A 17,486-nucleotide genomic window follows, 5' to 3' on the forward strand; every position below is an offset into this window, starting at 1 on the left:
CCACTGATGCAATGTTCACTAGTGATGTAGGCAGCAACTGGGAGCTGAGATCCCTTTTTTCTGGATTATGCATGACTTCTGCAGCAGCTTTGGTCTGGCACTGGTCTTCTCTCTGCCAGATGGAGTGAGGGACCTGCATAGATGGCAGTGCCCCAGCCCTTTGGAGGTAGAGACTGAGGATGGAGCTGTAACCATCAGAACTACAACCTAAACTTAGAGCTGTGCATACCACAATTTTACATGTGTACCACATTTCTTCTTTTTGATAATGGCTGCTATTATATATACTTAGAGCAACAACTGCTGCAGTGAAATCAACATTATATTACCACTCATCCAAAACCATAAACGATGGCTTCAACATAAAAACTTACATTGAAAATAGATGTTTTAAATTTGATTGTTACTGTTTTAATGGCATAAATTTTATCGTATCCAGTGAGTTTGCTATCGTGAGTTTACTATCTACACAAATAACTTTCTTCTTCAGGGCCGCATTCTTGTGTTTGAAAGAAGTATTTTATATTGCACAATGCTTATCAGATCTGAACAAATACTGGGTTAGTTCCAGCAGTACCAAAACCTGAAAGAATATAAATGTAAGTAGTTTCTAGGACTAGTGTCAAACCACAAAAGGATCTTTTTACGCTATGTAACTGCTGGATTCACAAAATAGAGGCCATCAGGAAATACAACTCTCTGTGTGCTACTATACCTGATTTCAAAACAGTGGAATTGTTTCATAATGGAAGTTCAATTAAGTTCTTAGAGTAGTCTTGCTTTTAATGTATGAAGTTTATCAAAAGTGAATTAAATTTTACTAAACTGTATGGATAGATTTTTTTTAATGACTGTGAAGCCTACTGCATACATCATCAAGGTATTTTTAAGAGATAATACTGTCCTCTGAAACAGTCAGTAGAGCAGATAAACTAAAAATTCTGTTTTTCAATTAGAATGTCAATTGTAAATCCGAAGTCAAAATGTTCTCATAAAAAAGGATGGTCCTGAAGGAAAGGTATGTATTCAGTGGGGCACTAATAGAAAAATTGGAAAGTATCTATGAATAGGTGTATCAGATGAGTGAGGGGTAAGATACTTGCCTACTTAAATATTGTGAACTAAGTGCTCTTATTTCAATTTTACCTTCCATCTGGGTATTTCATGGTCACAAGAAACATAGCATTATTTATTAGCAGCTGTCTTGAGGGTGGTCTGGGAGTTACTGTGAATCACAAGGTAGCACAAACCAAGAGTATCATGTGAATATTTGGAAGGGCTCTGTCTAGGTAAGGATTCAGCTGCATGGTAATAGTATTCAGTTTTGGCCTCAGCTCTGTGCAAGAGATTGCTTAAAGAGAGCTGAGTAAAATGAGTAAAAATGAGCAGAGATTGGGAAGATATCACTGGCCTAGAAAAATTTGTAGAAGAAGAGAGAATGGTTGAAGGTCTTTCAGTGTTCAGGTGTTTACAGGGTTGTGACAAAGAAACAGTAGATGATGTATGCATCATGGATTAAAAAACTGATAAAGTAGTTGATTTGCACCTCACAAGGATGATTAGATGATAGCAAAACCCTTTTTCAAATGAAGAATTAAAATAGACTGTTCAGCACTGAAATGGGAGTTCTTTTGGAGGAGGTTGCACCTTTAAGGGGTGACAGAAATAAACTATAACTAAATATGTCTTAATGTAAGGGACTAGATCAGGTTAGACTGTGACAGTGTGGCTATTGATAATCTTTATGATATCGAGAAGTAGTTCAGAAAAACAACTGTGCAACACAGAATCTGTATAGAATATGTTAAAAAGCAGGTAGACAAATATGGCTGTATGAATTAGGAAATTTGGAAACTTAAAAATGAGGGAAGCCAAAAGTCATCAACATTTGGTATATAGTATAATATTAATTCAGTTGTAATAAGAAGAAACAGTGGCCATCTGCCAACAAAAAGAAGCCTATCTTTGGAATAGAAAACTTATTTCTAATTTGATTTTTGGAAGTTTATTTAACACTTTAAAATAATTTCTCTATAAATACATACATTTTTAATTAACATGTAGAGTATGTAATTTTAAAAAGTATACTAAAATTCCAAGCTCTGCATGGGGGATGAACCAGCGCCATAGTGACAAATATGGCTCTACTTTACATTTGTTAATATTTCCTGTTCATTTCTTCTATATATATGCAAATAAGTGTACTGGTGCAGATGAAGCACTTGATTATATGGTTTAGTGGTGAACATGGTGGTGCTGGGTTAATGGCTGACTCGCTGATCTTAGAGGTCTTTTCCAACCTTAATGGTTCTATGGTTCCATGATAGCTAATTTTGCACATGTATGAGCTACAAGGAGATGTTGATTTCCACTACTGTTATGTTTATCTAATGTGTCTTTATACTAAATACACTACAATTCCAGAGCCTCATGCTCTTGAGGTATTTTGGGGTTCCAGGGTATGACTGTATGCTTGGGACAGTGTAAAGTGTGTGAATGGGGCGGTCACAGCAGAGGTTTTTGTGAGATAGTGGTCTGCCACCCTGATAAAGCTGTTTCTGCTTCTTGGGCTTGTGGCTTCCAGGGGTGTGTGGGAGGGAATATTGGCACCTTGGTGGTGTGCACTCTGCCTTGGGAAGAAGGTGGCCAGGCTGCGTGGAAGGACTTCTGTCAGTTACCATTTTAGATACACAGACATACTGTGTTTGGTATGTTTGTGTCAAACTGTGGGGGACCCCTTGCTGGCAGATACTTTTGTTTCTTACCCAGAGGTACTCTTGGCAGCTTCTGCTTTGTGTACTGCAGTTGCCTTTACATACTGTGGGATGCAGAGCTGACAAATACTTCTAACCAGACTGTGTGTGCTGTCTTGTATCAAAAAATATCTGACCCAGGCACAAGCATGTTTTCCTTTCCGGCTTCACAAGTAGAAAGAAAATTGACTTTAGCTTTTGCTCTGAGTCCCAGCATCCAGCAGTGTGGTGGAACTAGCCCAGAGGATGGGTCCTCTGCCTGCCTTAGCATGTTACAGTGGCATTGCAGTAGAACCCTTGAGGAGAAAGGCTCTGGGTTCTCATTGCAGGGTTAATCCCTCCAAGTGGTCTGTTCCCCATGGTCACCCATTCAGGGCAGCTCAACATTCAGGACAGCTGTGCCAAGTGACACTGGAGTGGCAGTATCTACTCTAAGCCACAATGGGCACACCTTTCAATATTTTTCACTTCCAGTACAGTCTGAGGGCGGCTGCAAATGCTTGTGCAAATGACAATTGTGATTTGATGTTCTTTGCACTGGGCCTCACCCAGCTCTTTCCCTCATACTGCTGTGTAAATGAGCAACTTAGAGATCTATTAACCTACCATGGTGAATGGACATGTTACAGCAATGCCAAAGGTGGGTTGAGCATGATCTGACCATGAGGCCTGCTCGTAGATTTTGCCGCAGAAAATATAGCAAAGTAGCAAGGAACCATTAACACACAAAAAAGTGGAAAACTCTATCCTCTTTGTACCTCTCAGCAAGCCTGTCTCTTGAACCCTGCCCACAGGCAGACTTTTCTGCCTATGAATTTAACCAGTTTTTAATTTTCATTCCAAGTTAAAGGCAGTAAGTAAAAATGCACTGTTGAAATGAATACTGATTAATTCTTCAACGTGCAAACTCAATACTGTCAATGCAACAAAACATTTTTGGTGTAAACAAAGCTGTTATATATCTGCATGTGTGTTTTATGTCTACATGGTCAGTGTAACAGCTGCTGCTTTTCAGGTGACAGTCTAGAGTTAAACAGGCTAATGAATCAATCCATCATCATCAGTAATCAATGGAAAGGCTTCCATTGGCTTAGTGAATAACTTCATCAGGTGTCATCATAGCAAATGATCTTGACCTGTGCATTCAGAAAAACAAAATAATGAGCTCTAATAGCACCCCTTCAAGCACATCTGAGCTGTTCCCATTGTACAAAAAGCTTACCAAGTAGAGAATGAGGATTCAGGATGTCTCTTCTGGAACACTGCCAGGCTGCACATACCAAGATGGCACAGGCAAGTAGTATTTCCTTTTGTTGTGAGATCATCAAAAAGGTGGACAAAGTCATGTGTTTGTTTTTCCAAGCAGGAACATGGGTAAATCCCATGCTGACTGTATGAGGTTTCATAAACCTATTTTGGTATAGTGCTGTTAAACAAGCACTAGAGTCACCCAATATATGTTTCAGATCTCTGTGGCTTCTATGACATATGACTCTCTCCAGTTAAAAAAAAAAAAAAAAAAAAAAAAAGCATTTATTAATCCTTATTTTTGTGCTAATAATTCTACATTGTTTCTCTGTAACTGGGAAGAATGAACAATATTCCGGGTGGTTTTCCAGAACAGTCTGCCAGTTTCATGACAGTTGTGACATTGCACCGAGTAAGACAGTATTCTCTTTCTCAGAGATCAGCAGATTGTATCATTCTGAGTGATCAGCATCTTTGAATTTTTCTGAAGAAAACTGCAGCAGCCCTGTTGGTGGCATGAAACATTTAACATTGCTTGGAGGTGATGCATGGCTTTATGCACCTTGTCATTCTTGCTTAAAAATCACGAAGATGCGTTACAAGTGTCAGCCTCATAAAGGGCCTACCTTGTCTTACTGTGACCTAGAAGTTGATGCATGTTGTTCAGTAGCAGGTCTCATTGAATTTTTCATGCACTCAACAGAGACTTTATTTACATTTTCTAAATTGTTTTGAACTCATATCATTAGTGCCTCAATCACAGAATTTCAAACTTGTTCAGCCCAAAGAGGGGAAAGAAAGATGGTGCCAGTCTTATGTCAAACGTAATTTCTTCTCTTTTCTCCTTTCACTTTCATAAGTATTCATCTTTGTCACAAACTGCACTGAAAAGCTTTTTCTGCCACTGCAATGGCTCAAGTCAAAAGAAAGTGTGGGAGCAAAAGAGCTGTGGAAAGGCACTAAAGCCCTGAAGTGACTGGGAGCTGAGATCCTGCTACGTGAATCCTGCAGGTCCTAGTTTCAGCTGGCTCTCCGCATTGTTCCTCTCTCTGCCTAAACCAAGGAGAGGGAGAAAGAAGGGAGTAGGGTTCTTTCCTTTCAGGTTCTTGTTTTTCACATATTTGTAGTTGTATAATGTGATTGGTAAGAATGTAAATGTTGATGGAGTTAAACCTGAAGCGTATATTAAAAGAGGAAAAAATGTGGTGCAACGGAATATAAATATCAAAATACATCTTGCACTAAATGCAGCCAACATTTCAATGTTAATAGTCCACCACATAATTCAAACTGACTCAAAATGAGACATTACTGATGATTAGGTTAAAGTCATGTTTAGAGGCTTGGATCTTCTGATAATTTTTTTTTCTGCAAATGATAATCTTAGTATTGCACAATCTATAGCCCTTCCAATTTTGTGCAAATGTCATGCTTTTGAAGTGCAAATAGCAGTGATTTCTTTGCTTTATCCACAGTAATTAAGTCAGGGCTTCTTTGCCCTGCTGTATATGTATAGCCTCTATTTTATCTTTCAGCAAATCTCTTTTACTGCAATAGCCTTGTAATTGGGACTCTGTGCTTATCTACCCATGCCCTTCTTTTTTCTTTTTCAAAGATAGTAGTATTTAATGTTTGAGATTGCTTCACTGTTTTGAAATTTATAGCTGTGGATAAATATGAGTGAATTTTCTAGCTTTAAAAAAAGCAGCTTTTTGAACTATACTAAACACTCATAACATTAAATTTACATCATTATTAAATAGTCAATATATGCAGTTTTAATCAGCAGAAAGTGGATACCTCAGGTGTCCTGTTCTGATTTCCAGTAAATTGCTGTGTAAGCTCCTGTAGATTTCATACCTTTGTCAGATACAATATCAGGTGAAATAGTTCATGAGATTAAGTGAATTTATTTATTTATTATTTTTTAAATTTTTTTTAAATAGCTCCCTTTCTTTTATATGTCAGCGAAATTAAGCTAGCTGTATCTAATTTCAGACACGAACCACCATGGCCTATTTTTCATACAAATTTAATCCAGTGTAGTGTATATTATCCATGACTCAGAATAGCATAACAAAAAAAGCCATCAAAGATTTCCATTATGAATAAAATAGCTGCTAGATAAGATAAATATTCAAGACAGATGACAGCGGAAATTAAAATTTTATAATTGGCCTTCTACAATTAAATTCTAAATTGAGAAAGAGTTTCTTCCCATTCCATCTATTCTTCCTAGACACCATTTATTACATCTTTGTAATGTAATCTTCGTAGAGGAGAAAATTCATTAAAGGGTTTTTTTAAAGGATTATTATGATGCAAATTGCTGCTTGTCGTTGTGGTGCAAAGTACTGCTAAGAAAGAAGTTAATTAGAAGAAGAATGGACAGCTCAGTGGACCATAAATGGGAAAAGAGGCCTTTTACTTGGAAAGAAGGCCAGTTGTAAACTGGCTATGTGTTGGTGATCTCATTTATTTTCCAGTATAGACAAAAATCACCATATCTGATAAAAATGGTCACTGTTTATAACAGCAGTCTTTCTTCCTGGGTCATTAATTGTAAGGAACATAGATTAATAAGAAATACCAAATAAACATTACATGACAGGTGCTGTGTATTCAGAAAGTACCTTTGCTCTTTGAATGTGTAAAAAGGAAACAAATAGGGAAACAAGAGCTTCCTAGCTCATGTGGAAAGAGGAATGCAGTGATTACATAAACCCCAAAGTGATTGTTCTGTGCTTTATTTAGCAAGCTGTTCCTGTTGTGTTTTTTAAGGGCTCAATGTCTTTCCTTCTTAGGTCCTATAAGTGCATAGAGCACAAATAACCTTTCTAATGATCTTTTATAGTTTTTTGCTTCTTTGTCACAATTTTAGGAATTAACAAATCACGGGAGTGAAAAAATCCTTGGGGGCAATGTGGGTGGAAAAATAATAGGTACTGAAAGCAGTATATGGAGAGGCATTTCTCACATTTGGAATGGAGGCAGTCTTTAGAGACAGGGGAACATGATGGACAGGAGACATGCACACTGGAAAGGAATACAAGAAAACTGGGGCCAGGGGGAACATACAAGGAAAAAAGTGAAGTTTCACCATACTGATCTACTGGAAATGATACTAGAAGACTGGATTACTAGGTAACTCTGTACTGTGGAGAAGAAATGCAGAAATACCTGATCCAGTGCCAGAGATATGAATCCCTCTTGCTTTTTGATTTTCTAGAAATTCAGATTTTCAGTTTTGCATAAATACTTTTCTATCTTCACCTCATCCATTACCTTCATCTCTCTCAGATGTGGAAATACGGAATATGTATCAGAAAGCTCCAGCCACAGAAAAAAATTGCAACTGTTTTTTGATGGAAAGAAATAAGGTAGTAAATACTGAATAACTAAATCAAAAAGTGTAGTCACTGTAGCTGGGAGTAAGACATACTAACGGAGCTGTCTGAATTGTCATGCTCTCTTTGCATACTGTTTTGGCTGTGTTTTCCTGAGAATGTAGGTGATTTAATGCAAAGGTAAATGAAAACAGAGATTCTCAAGTTCTAACAGGCAAAGGGAGTTTGTAATGTAACTTACACTGATACATCTTTTCTCAGCAGTGACTCTTGCATAATTTATTGTTCCCTTTATTGTTTCCGGAAAAGAAAAAATCTTGCATACTCCTATCACATTAGATGAAAATGCTTACTGAATAATGTGTACATCAATACTGATTAGTCATCTTACAGGCTAAATTACAAGACACTAAATTTCATTTTCATGATGATGGTGTTTCTGCAGTCATTAAGGAAAAGTCTCTTAATGAAATGTGAACACCCCAGAGTGCTGGCCTACAGTGTCTTTGAGCAATGGTTCAGAGCATCCCTCTGTGATGTCCCTAGAGCAAGCAAGGCAGTGAGGAATTCACTCTGCAGCTGGGGATGCTGTGAGCCATGCTGTCACCTTGCTGTCACTCTGCTGGCTCTTGTGGGTCTGCTTCTGCTGTTGCAGCTACATTTGTGATACTAATTAAGATGTGGTCATATACATACATACATACATACATATATGTATATATATGTATGTTATATATATATATATATATAACATATATATATGTATGTTATATATATATATATTTATGTATATATGGGACTATGCTATAAATGTTACATGGAGTCATTGTTCATGGCATTCACTAGAAGATCTTTTGCAAGGACATAAATTAGCGAAACAGAATTTTGCTGTGTTGTTTTTACAGTTCTTATGCTGGTCTGGATTTTAATGTACAGGACATAACTTCTGGGGATAATTTTTGAGATAGTACGCATACAGAATTAGTTGACAAAGCAGCGATCTGTTCTCCTCACTAAGGAATATTCTTAGGACTGATATCTGTGATATGAAAATGGAAGAATTTTTTGTTGTTATTTGTTTGTTTTTAAAAGCAGCAAAAACTACTCTTCCAGTTTAATAACCCTGATGAAAAGTCCTGTTTTGAACATACATCAAAAATTCATGCATTTACAGGTATTTGAAGTATACAGGCTTAAGTATTCATTTAAAAAAAAAAGTTTCATCAGTCAGCTCTCTGCAAGACAGCTAAAGAGGTTTACTGACTTGTAGGGAAAGAAATCCTCACTTCTAGAACCTTTAAGGAAACTGTCTGCTTAATGATGACTGTTCTGAATAGCTGTTAAAGATACTGAAAAGAAATTTATCTCAGAAACCACACTGTGATGGCAAATAAGCAAATATAGCAGTGCAATTTTGACTATGTAGAGGTATCTATGATTAAGAATTTATATTGTTTTGATACATATCCTACTCTTTTTGTTTCCCGTGCATTCTTACTGGTAGTGACAAGAAAAATATTAAAGATATCAAGAAAAATACCTAATTTAGATAATGCCAAACACTGAAAAAAATAGATGAAATGCTTATACTGTTACAAGGACAATGCAAGTTATTCATTAAGTTTTCTTTTTTTTCTCATTGCAAAATTGACTTGAAAGAATAATAAAATACAAGACCTTACTGTGTTTTGTCTTGAGTACAATCATCTAGGCTTATTGTCAAAAACTTACAAGTACTAGACAGGGGATGCCTTGGCTGGAATAATCTGCAAATCCATGCTTGAGTGAACCCAGGAGACCAAAGAATTAAAATGGTGAACCAGGTGAATTAACAATGACAGGCCATTAAAAAGCAACACGTTTATTACATGTCAGTTTTGGGCCATCAGAATAAGATGCTGAAGGTTAAAACTACAGTGAGGTTCAGGCTCATGCTGTGAATATATAAGTCATAAATAAGTCTCTCCTGGCAGTGGTTGTCTGGTGTGTCACAAAAGTGAATGATTGGCCCTGAGGAGCAAAGCAGGGAGATTGCAGAGCTGTGTGAGGTCCTGCTTTTGCACCTGTGCAGCACTACTTGAATGGCTCTCCTGGTAGGAATGAATAGTCTGTGGCTACTATAGCTTGTTGGGTTGATGTTTGTTGTCCTTTGGGAGGAAGTGGCATGGAAATGTATAAATTTCTTAGGAATTTATATTTTATTTCATCTAATTTAATGCAAAATGTGGGCTGAGTTAGCATGGTAGGAAGTGTTGCTAATAGACAGTGGCTAAAACATGGCTAAAATCATTATTCCTCATTATTTCTGTCATGTGCCAACAGTGGATTGTTCATCCCTGCTCATTTCTAACATTAATTAGTAAAAATTACACTGCATTCTTCCTCTCTGAAAGATGACTGAGGTTCAACCATCATTTTTAGGCTTCTAAGCCAGTGAAAGAGAAACTTCTAAATGAATCTGAGTGACCCAATAGTATTATATGTGCAACTTACAAATGACCTTCAAAATGTGAATGGGATGCAAAAACGGTTGGATACTGCTTTTTTAGATAATGACTCTTTTCTTCTTCCTGAAAAGGACCTGCCACAATTGGATTGCTCCCTGGTTAGTATATTGACAGAACACTTTTATATGCTTAAAGCTGAGAACAGCTAATATGTATAACAGCATTCATTTAATAATTTAACTAAATAATTATATCCCCAAGAAACAGCCTGATGGGATGACATGCCAAAGAAGACAGAAAGAACTTTTAAATCTGCAGTGATTTAATTAAATAAACACATTTAATATTTGCATATAGAGATTATATTATTTATAATTAACTTTACAAATAAATTATTTTGCAGCCTTTCAGTTTCCTTCATATCATTCTGCCTCATTGATAAATCCAGTCACATTTGGCAGCCAGAATCTTGCATTTAAATATGACCACAGTAGACAGAACAGTCATTCTTTAAAGAACTTATCCTGAGTGACATATTAAAAAAATGTTAAAATCAGTGCCAACAGCCGCTTTTGCTATAGCAGTCATAGATCAGGCCATTTTGAGGCCAAAACCACTTCATTATTATGTATATAGAGGTTACTGTATTCTGATTAATTTTATCCACAGCTTAAGGAGAACAAAACTCTCTGGATGCCTTCCGATAGGAAGTAGTCACCAGGAAACCTTAGAGACAACAGAAAAATTTTTCTTTTTAATGGTAGCAGTCAGTGCAGGAGTAAATTCTTCATGAGTTACTTTAAATTTATAGCAAAGACAACATACAATCTTATTTTATTTACTTTACTTATTTACTTTATTTAATTTTATCATTCACTCCATCTTACTACCTAAATTCTTCTCTGCCTCCAGTTCAGTTGCTGATCTTTTCTTCTGGCTTTCCTGAGAACTACAAAGGAATTTTACCATGTGACTTGTCTGCTTTTAGCATCTCTGTTCACTCAGCCTCTTCTCAAGCATGGAAAGTGATGTGTGCTTCTTTCTTGTGAGTAGATTTCAGTAAAGCCCCTGTAAAAATTGCTGGAAAGGTTACAATACAGTGAGAATTGAATTGCTCCTCATCAAATTGCCTTTATTCTGGTATGTCCAGGTATGTCCATCATAATTTTTCTTACTGTTTGACTTCATGATGTGACCTAGTTCTCTGTTGTCAATCCTCTTTCAATGAGCAAGAATTGGTGAAAGAGAATTGCATGTGAAAAGAGACAGAGTGGGGCATGCAGCAAAGTGGAAGCTGCTCTGGAATCAGTGTTTCTCCTTTTCACCCTCATTATGCACCAGCTTGCTGCTGAAGTTATTAATATTAGCCTTTTTTTTTTTTTTTTTTTTTGGTGAGTAATGTTACTTTTTGCCTGAATGGCCTTATGGCCCTGTGAACTTCATATGCAATGTTCTCAAGATGTTGATGTTAAGTGTTGAGAAATACATGCTCTCAGGAGCAAATGTAGAATGTAGAGGAGAACTAGTTAAACACAGTCTTTCATATCTGGACTCGAGATACAAGTTCTACACCAAGAGTCAAGTAATGGTTTCAACCAGACATACATTTCCATGACTGAATCATGTATGGATGCCTGGATGCTTTTGCCATCAACTCTTCTCTCAAGAACCCTTACCCCTTTTCATCACAACTGTTTCTCTCCAGTTAAATAGATTATAGGGTCCTGGTGGGCTGTTGTGAGTGGTCCCTCCCTATCAAATGGGTTTTCTATTTTTGCTTAGTTGTGGTTTTAGGCTTTCAACAGCAATGTCACTGCTGTTGACATCTTGGTTGCCTTTGTCATGTGATATTGAGCCACAAAATGTTTAGCATATGTAATAATATTAAAGATAATAGTCAGTTCCATTTGCTTAGAAATATAACACTTTTTTTCTGAACTGAAACGACTTTTAACTTAACATTGTAGTATTTTTCCATTCTGGATCTCTACCCAAACCTGTATTCATTTTCAGTATTTGCATCTGGTAGCAATACCACCCAAATTTTGCTGAGTGTGATGAGTGTTTTGAATGTGGGTCCACTGAATCTACTGACATTAAAAAGTAGAAAAATTTAGGCTGTTTTGACTGTCTAATGAAAAAATATTGACATACTGGCTGCAGAAAAGCTTTCTGCTAACAAAAGAAATAAATAGCCCTACTGAATTGGGAAAAATAGTCATGATTTAAAGGTTCAGCTTCACTGAAGTACCATAAGTCTTCTGGAAGTGATGGAGCAATCTTGTGAGACCTAAATCTTATCTGTGATGGCTTCTATTCAGATATTTAGTGCGTGAAATACTCATCTTGTCAGAATCATGATGGATTCTATGATTTTTATGTAGAGTGTTGCTGTAAGGAGCTGTATTTTTTGACTGTCGGGTGGGAGTGTGGTATATATGCAAAGTGATTTTGTAAAGCAACATCTGTTTGCTTTTTAGAGCCTTATTCTGGTAAAAACCTCTGCAAAGTCATAAAAGAGTTCAATTTAGGGTAAAGCATACTCTTCTTAATACAGCCTAAAGGCAATAATTAAGCTTTTCCAAATGGAAAGAAATTGTCTCAGAAAAGTTATGGTAAATGAAACATCCTGGTGTGGATGAATATGTTGGATGTGTCAAAATAGACTTGGTCAGGTTAATGATACAAATCTTTACATCAAATCTTGACCCAAGTTTTCTTATATATTTTTTTGGAAAATGGATTCACCTTTTTCTCTATGTCTTGAATTTTTTTGTCTTTCTAAGCAAACACACTGGAGTTGGTTCACCTTATTGGACAACAATTTGGGGCTTTCCTGTTGAGAGTCTTCTGAACTTGCACAAGCTCTTTGGTATTTCCATATTCAGTTGATGCTCAGAGATACACTGAACAATAGATTAAGTATTCAATTACTGTAATTTCATTAGTCTGTCAGAATATGAAGAAAATATATATTTAAATGTTTGCAAAGAATGAAGGGTATGATCCAGACTTCAGTGAAGTTAATGGTGGTTTTTTGTTTAGGGAGGCAATTTTCAATTAACTCAGGCCATGCATGAAAACCAGATATAAAAGTTAAATGGGAATTGGTACTTTCAGGTATTGATATCTTGCTCTCACTGAATCCTGTGTCAGCGAACTCTTTAGTACAGTTCCCAAGTACTGTATTTTGCCATTGCTTATCACTGGTGTTACCATTTCTCACGTTTTGCACATGATAATGAGATAATGAAAAATAATTCCTCGTGGGCCATATATGAATAACTGTGGCATAAAGTCATACTAAAACAGTCCTGTTAACTTACATTAAAATTATAGTTATATTACCATACATCAGCTATTATGCCTTTGTAACAAAAGAGAAACCAGCTCTATTATTGCATATACTCTACTTTTTTGTTGATTATAGTAGTAAAATGCATTCAGAACCATACGAACCTCTGATTTCAAGCCTAAGGCATGTGACCATTATACCAACCTGCTGCTTTCCAGAAGTTAAGTGTGTGGTAAATCCCTGAAGCGTTTCACATCCACCATTTCCTTTGACAGTCTTTCACAGGACTTCACTGATTAATTGTCAGACTGAGTATGCTTGAACTAAGTCATTAATTTTGTCTGAAAAGGTATCATTCCAGAGCACTTTCTCTAGCAAGATGATATTGCCTGCATTATTAAATACTTTCTCTAGTGTCTGTCATACATAAACCCTCTGCTCCCTAAGCACAGATCCCTTCTATTTACCTGCAGTTCACGCACAGAGACAATAAACTAAGATGAGATTTTGTACTTCAGGTGTCCTTTGATGAAACAATTTGTTTTTCTGAATCTAAAATAGCAGTAAATTATGAAATTTGGGTACTTTGAAGGTTTTAATTGTGTTAGAAGTGCTCATAATTAACTTTTTGTGCACAAAATTTTGCATAATTTAATCAGAGTTCCCCATTTTCCCTGAAGGAACACCCAGGCCTGACAGTGATGAAGTGAATAGGAAGAATGGGGACATACAGAAGAGAAAGGGAGTTAAAATGTACTTTCGCTATAAAAAATTCATAGCATATTAGAGACTTTTGGCAAATAATTTTAAATTAAAGTATAAATAAAGGTTTTGTTCAACTGACATGCACAACTGCCTTAATTTTTCTGGTGTGGTCTTACATGAAGCAATAGATTGCTGAGGCTTTTTTTTACAAGTGTGTTACCAGACTAATATAAAGTCTTACATTCAATAGAAGAAATAAGGTTCCTGAGCCTTACTCATTTAGGGAGTGTTCCTTGGACAATTGTTTGCCTGAAAGGATCCATATTATTTATTGGACAAGGTAAACCAGCATAGGACATACACTTGGCATATTTAGCACGTTATAGGTGTAGTGTGTATGATTTTAATCCCCTAGTAATGGGCATCAGATCCTGAGGGAACTATGGAAATCAAGAAGAATAATTCAGTTTCTAAAAACAAAATGAGCTTTAGTTTGCAAGATAATATACTTTTCAGGGCTAAATATCTTTTTAAGAACCAAAGATAGCACATGGACCTGAATTAAGACCTCTCCTTCAGTTTTTTCCAGGGTAAACTTCCTCTCAGTCGCAAGGACTTCTATGGAAATCAGGCACAAGTGGATTGAATGTCTGTGAGATAACCCTCCTCAACTAGAGCTACAGATTATTTTGCACAGTTTTTACATTGCTGTCAGTAATGTTTGAAAAATATTACTTCTTTTACCTTTAAGGCAGGCATGGATTGCCCAGATTTGATCGAATATATAGAGTGGGCACCAAAACCAAGCAGTGTGATGGCTGAGAAGACAGGAATCCACCTTGGATTTTAAATTCTAGATTGCTTGCAGTGCTGGCTTTTGGAAACATCCCCTTCTCTACTTTAAGTGTAGAAAAGGCAGACATTGACAGCTGGTGCTGCTGGCAGAGCAAGGAACATGAAATCCCTTGATAAGAAATGTGAACATTCTTTAGAGCAGACGTAGACCTTAAAAAGATCCTCAAGTGGTGCCATGAATGTAATAATCCTTTAAATGTGATGAATAATTAAAATCTAGACTACCTAGGAAATAATGAGGGACATTTCATAAAAATGGATATTCTTATAAGGAACATCACATGAAGACACCAGAAGGTGGACTCCATATAAGAGTGGGCTGAGGCGAGGGGATTAATTTATAGACAAACAGTAGAGCTCTTGCCAAAGATAGAGAGAGGCAAAGGACCACATGTAGTTAAACTGATCCCAGTTAACCTTTGAGTTTAGTTAACCTGTAAATGAAAGTTATCTGTATCTGTCTCAGTAATTCTGTGAACTAAAATTACAAGAAGTTGTAAGGTTGCTTTGCAAATAAACTTATCTGGTTCTGCTACTGCTTAAGCATTCACTTTGACCACTGTAGAATAGTATATTGGTCTAAATGGGCTTCTGCTGTGAGCCTTTGGCTTGTATGTACTTAACTGACCCAGAATTCAGTGAGGAGAAAAAGAAGGTAAGTTTTTTGAGTTAGTTATAGTGAAAAATATAGCAAGATGAACCCATTTTTAATTATATATTTTGAAGAAACGTTTTTTTCTTAGAAAAGGGCTAGAAAGAAGGAACACTAAAGATTAACCTGCTGTTTGGTATACTGTGTGCTCTAATATGTGCTCATTATATGACCACACAACTACAAAGAATATTTTTCAACACATCATCTTAATATTTTACAGATATTAGTTGGAAAAACTTCAGTTGAATTTGACATGCCTTTGTCACTAATGCCACGTTAAAATGAGGCACATGTTCAACTTTGACATATATATTTTATTTTTTTAAGGTTTTAAAATTATTTTATTATTGTTTTATTAAAAAAAAAAAATAGATCAGACCGGAAAAGCAGGGTTATCATTGTGGGAGGTTTATGGCATGGCCAATTGGAAGGCACAGCTGGCAGACCTAGAACATCCTTTAAAACCTTAACAGTTTTCCACTTGCAACACATGTGGATTTACAAGTACAGGCACAAAAAGTAGGGTGATTAAGGAATTTATTCTCATTCATTGTACCCTGTAGGCAAATGTCTTCAATATTTAACCAAGAGATGGATGAAAGCAAATTGTTCACTGGCAACTAGCTAGTTACTTTCCTTTAGGTGAAATACTGCTCTAAGTACTCTATCATTATGAGGTCAGTAGTCTCTCTTTTCCATTACTTCCTGCATTTCTTTTCCTCCCTGTTTTTATTACCTCTCCTTCAAGAGTCTCCTTACAAGATAAAACTGGAATTATGTGGAAATACAAACCAGCCAGTTGCTGCTGAGTCATATGTGAGGCTCCAGTAGAGAGATACATGTTTTGGTTTCATGTATGCTGATAACTATAATTTCAAAATCAAGTATAGAGCCCAGATGTACAAAATTATTTCAGGAGGATCTGCATGCAGTCTCACCAACTGGGCAGTGCCATTTCACCTGCAACATCATTTTATCCTTCATTGGGCTAAGAATTTCCGTAGTATCACTGTTAGACAGTGCTGGAGGGGGCACAGCCCCTGTAAAAACTATGTCAGTATTTCCAAGGAGGTAATAATTCTTTCTCAGTGCCATAAGGTCGAGTCTGATGTTCTGTATGATTTTTTTCTCACAGAATGCAGGTAGCAATGAGAGACTTCTCTCTTCCCATAGCAAGGAGAGGATATGACAAGTGTGACAGTAGTTGTGAAAATCTTTCAATAGCTACCAAGCTGGGATGCACACAGTACATTTCAAAAGCGGCTGGATACCTTAGAAACTTACTATCTTTTCATCTTTTGTGCCCTTATGGCTAGGAAAGTGGAAACACATTGTCAACTTACAGAATTCTACATGAGAATTATTTGTTGAGCAGTTGTTTTTTCTGGGAGTCATAGATAAGGAGATTTTGATTCTTTTTAGACATATTTATTAAATCCTAAATTCCACCTGTAAACATGGAGAAGCTGACCCATGTGGTAGACAGTCAGCTTACAACATCACACCAGTATTTAGAGTATTGGCAATCTCCTATCTCTAGCATTCTACATATTGCTTTTGTCAAGAAATGGCCTTGTTTGTATGAGGCCAGCTCTCATATGCCAATTTCTGGTACTAGATTCTGACAAATCATTCTTCTCAAGGAGTAAACTTGCATTTTCCACCTGTCTTCAGCAGTTACTCCTCAAGGTGCAAACAAGGAAACACCAGAGAAACAGTTTCAAATAAAGAAAAAATGAATTTAAATATAAACTGTATCTGACTGTTCTCTATAGATATTCTGCCCTGTCCTAGAAGGTTTTCTGTTTTCTAGGATCCTATTGTGCTTTGTTCTCTACAAACACAAAACCAAAATGTATTTCCTGTAGCATGCTTTGTTATGATATGCCATTGTCTGTTCTAAAAATCACTTTATAAAAGACTTTTCAAAAAATGTATAATCATTATTTGTCCAAATATGCTCCTTGCTTAATTAAGAGAACTCTAATGAAAATTGAGTTCTCAAAATTTTTATAGAGAGTTTTGGGGAGTTTATTTTCAGATAATTTTCTTGATTTTAAGAAATATGATTTCAGAGGAAGTGTCTTTACAGGACTAGTAGCATTAATTCATGAGCAAGAAGTAGTAGTGGAAAAAATTAATGTGCTGCTTAAAAAACTTCCTAAATGGGCTCTGAAGATG

The 17,486-nt window shown here is 36.3% G+C and overlaps 1 long non-coding RNA gene across 4 annotated transcripts in view; it reads left to right on the forward strand.

Moving 5' to 3' along the window:
- The window catches only part of LOC146438236 (uncharacterized), a 131,370-nt gene extending 114,205 nt beyond the window's left edge, over positions 1-17,165 (forward strand). For all 4 annotated transcript variants that reach the window (XR_014851707.1, XR_014851705.1, XR_014851706.1 and 1 more), the window contains 2 exons: positions 10,713-10,840; positions 14,385-17,165. This is a non-coding gene — a long non-coding RNA (uncharacterized LOC146438236). The remainder of the gene's footprint in view (positions 1-10,712; positions 10,841-14,384) is intronic.
- Positions 17,166-17,486: the final 321 nt, after the last annotated feature.

This window comes from Lichenostomus cassidix, chromosome 4 (genome assembly GCF_008360975.1).
Source record: "Lichenostomus cassidix isolate B80296 chromosome 4, HeHo_3.0, whole genome shotgun sequence".
NCBI classification, from domain to species: domain Eukaryota; kingdom Metazoa; phylum Chordata; class Aves; order Passeriformes; family Meliphagidae; genus Lichenostomus; species Lichenostomus cassidix.